A 7,777-nucleotide genomic window follows, 5' to 3' on the forward strand; every position below is an offset into this window, starting at 1 on the left:
ACGGAAATTAACATTTGTAAAAAAATAAGGATCCAGACTGCGGGGCCAATTGTTTAATTAAGTTATTTACAACTGAGGACGAAATCTACACAGTGATTGTATAAGCTCAAACGAATGGGCCTAAATCATTGATAACAATCAACCGAAGGCATAATCTAATCCGCCTATTGACAAAGATGTTTTAAAGTATAAAAAAGGTGGACTTGCCCTTATCGAAAGTAGAATGCTTTTTAAAATTCATTTGAAAGGCTATTTCTTGGCCAAACGTCAATATTTTTACGCTACGGACAAGCCAAATTTGTTTTCAAATCTTGCTTAAAATTTGACATCTTTGGATGCAAGCCAGATAGCTGCTCTTCCCTTTCTCGAATAGCAACAAGCTCATAAAAATTAATAAGGTCAGTGTCCATATAATTTGTTGATGCAATAAAATATTGCTATTTTGCAATAAGCTCGACCTAATCATCGAGCTCCCACTAACGTTACCTATGTTGTGGTTTTTTAATGTGATAACATTGTCAGTTGGATTCCGACAAATTCAAATTCCCTAAGTTCATTTGTGTTTTTTTGCAAACATTCAGTGTGAACTGCGTGATCGGGACTCTGTAGTTCGCGTTTGTCTCTCTCAACTTGAAATTTAGTTAACGTATTTCTCTCTTCTTGTGGAGGATTTGAGAGTGTGATCATTAATGAGCTGCGCTAAATCATCTTTTGCACATACAAATAAGGACCCGAACCACGCACACTAATTTTCACTGTTTTTTGTTGGGGTGATATGAGAAAAAGCGAGAAACTTTATCGACAACTAAATAATCAAGCAGTGACTCTGTGGTTTTTTGTCAGTGTCAGTTTTTTGTCCGTCTGTCAGTGATAACTGAGTTCTAAAGACTAGTTATGGCACTTGGGTCGGTTGCAACCTGACCAAGATGTATCTTATTGCTCTGTTCTTTGGGTATTATTATTGTGTTTTAAAAAGTATGTGATGCGAGAAAACATTTTTTGTACATAGCATTATAGACGATTACCTGTCCCAAGAAAGTTTCATGGGATGTTCGCGTTTGTTATGAGACCATCGGCTATAAGATACAGAACAATAAAAGATCCAGCACATCATTTGTGGTTTTTTGCAACATGTCAGAGAGAACTGCATCCTAGAGACTATTTATGGCGCGTGGGTCGGTTGCAACCTGACCAAGAGGTATCTTATTGCTCTGTTCTTGGGGTATTATTATTGTTTTTTAAAAATTATGTGCTGAGTTCAAACATTTTGTTCAGAGAGATGGAAAGACCCGAACTGGGCCCACTAATGCTACCGGGTTGGTGGTCGTGTGATCTGAGCAAAACGCCTAAAAATTACCAAGTGGTAAATCCTCCTGAATTTCATCTGTGGTTTATTGAAACATGTCATTGAAAACTATGTCCTAGAGACGCTTTATTGTGATTGGATATGTTGCATCTTGACCAAGATTTATCCTATTTGCGATGTCCTGTGACTGATTCTTGTTTTGGACACTTTAATTGCTGCACTCACACATAATTTGCTCAGATAAATATAGACCAGTCTCTAGCACACTCGTGAGACCGTGTTGTTTCGGGTGTGATGTGAGAACATGAGCCATACTTTATCGACAACTAAGTACTAGATCATTTAAATTCTACAGACAACTAAATATTCCTCAATGGAGTATATGTACTTTCGCTACTGTATAGTACCTGTAAATTAATTCTGACAAACTAGACAGAAGATTCAATAATGAAGAGATTCAGTTGGCTTAGCCGGTGTGGTGTCAGATATAAATAAAAGTAAAAATTTGTTGACTAGTGAAACCCAATTTCGTAAGCACATATAATAAATATGTTTTTGTTCGATAATGATTATATTTCAAATTATTCAGTTCCTTGATTATTATTTTCTTTGTGAATAGTTCGTAGCCAACATCACAATGTTTCCACTTCACCACCACGTTTAGGTGAAACTTATAGCGATTTTGATTTTGTTTTTATTTTGTGAAGTATATACGTATTATTTATAAAAATACCCATTACATAGTTATACATTTAACTAAAATCAAAAGTACAAGGGAAGGCCCACCACCACAACTACCACGGAAACTGTAAGCGATAAAACTGTATTGAAAGTGTAAGCAGTGTAATGAAAAATAATAACTCTTTTAAATTCAGCCTAGGCCTGCCTTTTGAATTAAATATAAACAACATTTGTTTATTCGGTTTCCGTTGTTGTCACTTTTGTTGTTAATTTTAATCTAAATACATATCTTAATAAGAAATGAGATAAAAAGATAATCAAACAGCCATAATGATTTAGAAAATTTTATCAAAATTGCCGAAATACAATTGAAAAGAAGTGTAAGATAACAAAATTTGGCAAGTTTCTAAAGATAAGATTAAATCCTATGGTAAAATCAAATTTTATATTCGTTGATAAGAAATACTATTCAGTAACGACTAAATAGTGAAACTTAGAATAATTTATATTCTTTGATTCTGTTTCACAATTTTTACTTCTTATTTCAGTCCACTTTCAGTTTGAAAAAAATATATGATAAATATTGTAAAATCATATCAATATCTGGAATAAAAATGCTATGATATGCGAATAATGTATACTTCTAGAGTAAAAAATTTTGTTTTTTCATAACACTGTTTGTATTGAAATTGCCTGCTCTTCAATATTCATATCACCTAGCTTGCTTTACCGACTGTTCTAAGTTTCATAATACATCGAATACTTTCGTACTACAGCATAATATACGACGAATAAATACAAACTGAATAATGAAAAAACAATACATACAAATTGTCAAGAGTAAAAGTAACGATAAACTACAAACTAAAAAGCTCTTAATAACCATGCAAAAAGAAAAATCGAGAAGAGAGGGAGGAGAGTTAGGAGGAGGAGAGAAAAGAGATATTACTTCAACTCATGGTGAAGTTGGAATCAATTATATGAAAACAAATTTATGAGATTTAGCAGTTGATTTCAATCTTTGACCCAAGCTACTACACTATAAACCACACACGACGCAAATAAAAGCACATGAGTTAGCAATAACATTTGCAAAGGAAAGGCGCCGTCCGTCTAAAAAGGTAATTTCAAGTATCAATTCTTCTATAATAAACTGTCTATATAGTCCTGGTCAACGTTTGGTCTAAATCAATCATAAATTCACCTTTTTGATGGGTTTTACAATTCTCTAGTGGCTTGTTTGATGAGCTCTGATGATAGGAGTTTCAGACCGGTGTTCAAGGCTAGTCTGGAGTGCTGGTTGCGCAAATTGGGTTTATCACTGCATTATAAAATGGGCACGTTTGCTTTGGAGTGCATGGTTCATATGGATGGCAGGAGTGACGTGTTGATGTTATGACAAAGAGGCAAAGTACTTATCTTACAGGCAGAGTTGATCGTATATCTGGCAGTTCGTATTTCCATTCTAGTCCACTCTTCATGTGCTTCATCGGCAACTAGATTACTATACATTAGGTATTACACCTCTGACATCAATTCAAGTTGCGAAGGATGGAGCTGTAATACATGATTACAGTTAGTTCCTATCAAGAGCCTAATTGCTCTTCTTAACAAGTATTAGCTTGTATTATTACTAAATAGAATGAGCGCAATATATTAGAGATTCATACTTTAAAATGAAATCTAAAGGACCAAAACTTTTTATTGTGCACTCAAGTTTTATTGATAAATAATTTAAAAACTTTATTAAAACGAAGTATTAATAGGTCATTGAAATCAATATCATATATGTGAAAAAGGGTTATTTTAAACACGTCACCATCCATTGAGTTTTCTGACGTTTGAATACATCAATGTTGGAAACGTCGGTCCTGTGTTTTTTTCCAGATAAATGTCCTTCCTTGTTTCTTTTTTCCTTCGAGTTCTGTAATTGTACCTTTCACATATGTAGAAACGATTATTTATTTCTTCATAGTGGCAGTGACATTTTTCATGTATTTGACTACGGATTGTTTCAAAAACACGAGTTTTTAATTGCACGGTAACAGGTGACGCAGAAGAGCTAAAGCTACTTTTAGATAAAAAGGTTGGTCTATCTTGTTAAGAGTTGAAAGAAAGAGCATAAAGCTGATTCATTGGAAGTAAGTTGGCCTGATTCATTTGAATTAAGTTGATTCACAATATTATACTTTCTATCCTAGGTGGAGTTTAGCAGCCTAAAGAAAGGCTGAGATAATATTATTTGCAGTAGGAAAACGTTTGCGAGGCATACCATCATTGACTACATAGACAGGGGGTCCGTTTACCTTCGAAGGAGAGAGTTCAAGGTTTTAGTTGTGACTCAGTGTGGGTGCATTCTTGGTATAGAGTTTAATAGTTTGACCGTTCAATCACGTTACCATACCCTGGACCGTGGTATATCATGCAAAAGATACTGAAATACTCTATGTTTACGGGACAGTATGGGTAAGTGTAAGAATTCCATTACAATATGTGTCACCAGAGAAGGTTCCCGTCTATTGAGTAGTGTGGCCCCTTTTTTGCAACGATATCCGGTTGCAGTTTCGGCTTACCACTAGAAACCTAACATGTAATTTTATTTGAACAGTGGTAATATACCATTTCCTTGGTAGAGCGTGACGGTCCCAGGCGAATCACGCCAACGTGTCACTCCATGGTTGGGAAACGAAACCTGTCTGGTGCAAACGATTATTCCTAAGTCAATTTTCATACCTTTCTCATCAAAACATACGTATCCACTAGACTTAAATTTAAATAATTAATCACTGCCTCTCTCAAAATTAATGAAAATTCCCAAGTGCATGTCTTCTTATGATTTGTGGCAAAGTACGCTAGCAAGGCACAATTTACCTTTTTAGTGGCAACCGCTGGTACCCGTCATCATCTCTTGAATGATTTCTTGTGTTTAGATCTCACAATATATATATATATGTTTATATTAACAGTGGGAAAATTCTATTTCAGTGCTAGAACTTGATAGTTCAGGGCAGTTCACTCCACCGTGGCACTTAATAGTTGGCACATGTGACCTTCTGTAGCCAACTATTATTCCCAACGTATCTTCAGACATTTTCTTGGTAAAAATGATGCTTCCGAGTGTATTTTGGAAGTTTTTCATTTAAAAGTATGATTTACGATGTTTAGTTGTGCTCTTTCGTGGTTTAGCTTGCTCGTAACACCTTTGTTGGTGTTTCAAAGAAAATTTTCGAAGAACGTGCTTAAATTTCCGTTTCTGGATTGGGATTATTAGTGTTAACTTTTTTTTTTACTCCAAGTGAAGTTTGCTAGTTTTTCGTTTGAAACGTAAGATTTAGGATGTTTAGTCTATCTGCCCCAGGTTATGTCTGGTCGGATTTATCGTTGTTTTAGATTCCAATTGTATGAAGTTTTTTGTTGCAATTGTTTGATGTAGGATGTTTAGTTTCATTGTTTCGAGGCTTACCTGATCTTTTTTAGCGCGGATGGTGTTTCCAGGCTTCTTTTTAAGTTTTTCCTTGGAAACTCTAAGATTTGGTATTTTTAATTGTGCTCTCTCATGGTTTATCTTCTAATTTGTAGCCATCTTCGTGTTTCAAAGAGTATTTTGGAAGGAGTTATTTAGTTTATCTGTTTCGTGTTTTAGCTTGTCTTTATTAGCTTTATTTGTTTTTCTAACGTATGCTGTAATTTTATTTTAGAACAAATTATTTATGATCTCTATTTGTGATTTTTGCTGTTTGGAGTGTATATGGTATCTATGTTGCTAATTATATGTGTATTTTAGAAGTTTTTCTCTTATAAACTATGATTCATAATGTTTAGTACTGATGTTTATTGGTTTATATTGTCTTTTTAAGCGTTTTTGGTGATCCCAAGCGTATTTTCAAAGTTTTTTGTTTTGTGTGTCTGACTGTGTTTGCCTCTCTCTGTGTGTTGGTGTGTCTGACTGCGTGTTTGTGTATGTTTTTCTATTTAGACACAGCAGAGCCTACAGAAGTACCTACAGGACATTCCTTAGCCGTCACTCCATACACCTACTGGATAGTTCTCACATGTGAGCTGCATGTTTTCTGGTATCCGTTCTTAACATTTATAACAAGTAGCTCTTTCGTGCTATATTATAAGAGACTCAAGTACCTGGACCGGAAATTTGATTCTATATTTATTGATTAGTTCAATAGTTTTCTTATTTACCATTTTAATATTCTCGTCATATGTATCTATGAATTTCTTAGATAGTGTAGATCTACCTTTTGACGTCTTGTACTTAGAAGGTGATGGAAGATCAATTGACATTGCGCTTCCCAGTTATGTTATTTCGTTTGTGTACTCTTGGGCATATTTAATAACAAGAGGCCAAAAGGTTGAATAATTTACTTGTGAAGATATTCTGAAAGACCCAATTTGAATTTCTATTCAAAATTTATCCACTTCCTTCATCAGATTTTTTAGATTGAAAAGAGCTAGCCTCCCTTGAGCATTGCTTAATAGCTTCTGGATATAAAGAAGATGGAAAGTTTTCCTAGAGAAATCATGTTTTCCTAAAATTAAATGATTCTTGGACTTCGTATTCGTTATAACACACATATTGACACAAAATTGAACAAACAGAACACTGCAATCATTCGAAACATCACTAAAACTCTCTCTAGGTATATCTGGGTAAGTATTCAAAGCATCAATACTTGTCAAGTTGAAAGTAGAGTAGCTATCGATATTTCTAGCTGACGCACAGCTAGAAGTTACAAGATTCACAAGGTATCAAACAATTTTAGTTTTGAGCCAAGCACAAGGCTTCAGCAGTGATTCCAAGTCTTGAAAGAAAATAGGAAACCTGTCTATGTCCCTCAAGGAAAAACCAGTAGCTTTCCACCAATCAAGTTTTTCACCCTTTTCTATAATAGCACAATCGGTAGATTTGACCACTATTCCGGAAAGCCTTTTTAGATTCTGGATCACTTGCTTTGATTCATCTTAGAAATCACTTATGGGACCTTTAAACGCGTAACTATGACAAAGAGCTGTAGGAATTGTAGACTGGTTAGCTTCAACAGAAAGATTCGGTCTCCTTACCCTTTTTTGGGGTTTCACCAGTTGAGTGGGGCTATGCAGCCTTTTTTGAACAGTCTTCACAAACTGTACATCTTCCGCTTGCTTTGCAACTTTTGAATTATGATTCCCATCAGAGCGTTTCCATTGGGGTTTGGAACTCTTTTTAAGTGAAGCTAATTCAATAATTTTTTTTTTTTATTTCTGAAACCCGTTTCTAATGTATTCTGCTCCCTGCTTGTTTTCAAGTTAGCTTTCGCAGTTTCCTTAATTGATGGGAAAAAACTCCCCTCATTCTGATCATCACTATCAGCAGTAGACGACAATTCCTTGGCTGCTAGAGAATCTGCTGCAGGTTTAATATTGTAACAGTCCTGAATGGTTAATGAGCTTTTTATTCCAGGCCTCACGTACCTTTTAGATCTCCCTTCACGTTCTTGAGTGTTTTCAGCTGTATAACTGATTTTTCTGTTACTATTGCAAGTCCACGAAGTCTTGAAACTGCTATTTTGCAGTTACATGCAGGAATTACAAAATTACAAGAGCAATCCCAAACTTCAGGCAAAATATTCCGTTTAGCACCCTTTGTCACAATTTTATTTCCTCTAGCAGTAATTACTTCCGTACGTGGTGTCACAACATTAACCTTCTTTCTATTAAGATTTGAAACAAGATTATCTTGATTTTCGTTGCAAAATTTAACTTGTCAAATTCTCCATAAAGTTTCTGCTATTACACCTA

The 7,777-nt window shown here is 34.9% G+C and overlaps 1 pseudogene; it reads right to left on the bottom strand.

The window, feature by feature from the left end:
* Positions 1 to 6,001: 6,001 nt before the first annotated feature.
* Positions 6,002 to 7,231, bottom strand: LOC148940946 (uncharacterized; annotated as a pseudogene).
* Positions 7,232 to 7,777: the final 546 nt, after the last annotated feature.

Source organism: Artemia sp. Qi Xiang Cuo, chromosome 19 (genome assembly GCF_049724085.1).
Source record: "Artemia sp. Qi Xiang Cuo chromosome 19, ASM4972408v1, whole genome shotgun sequence".
Lineage (NCBI taxonomy): Eukaryota > Metazoa > Arthropoda > Branchiopoda > Anostraca > Artemiidae > Artemia > Artemia sp. Qi Xiang Cuo.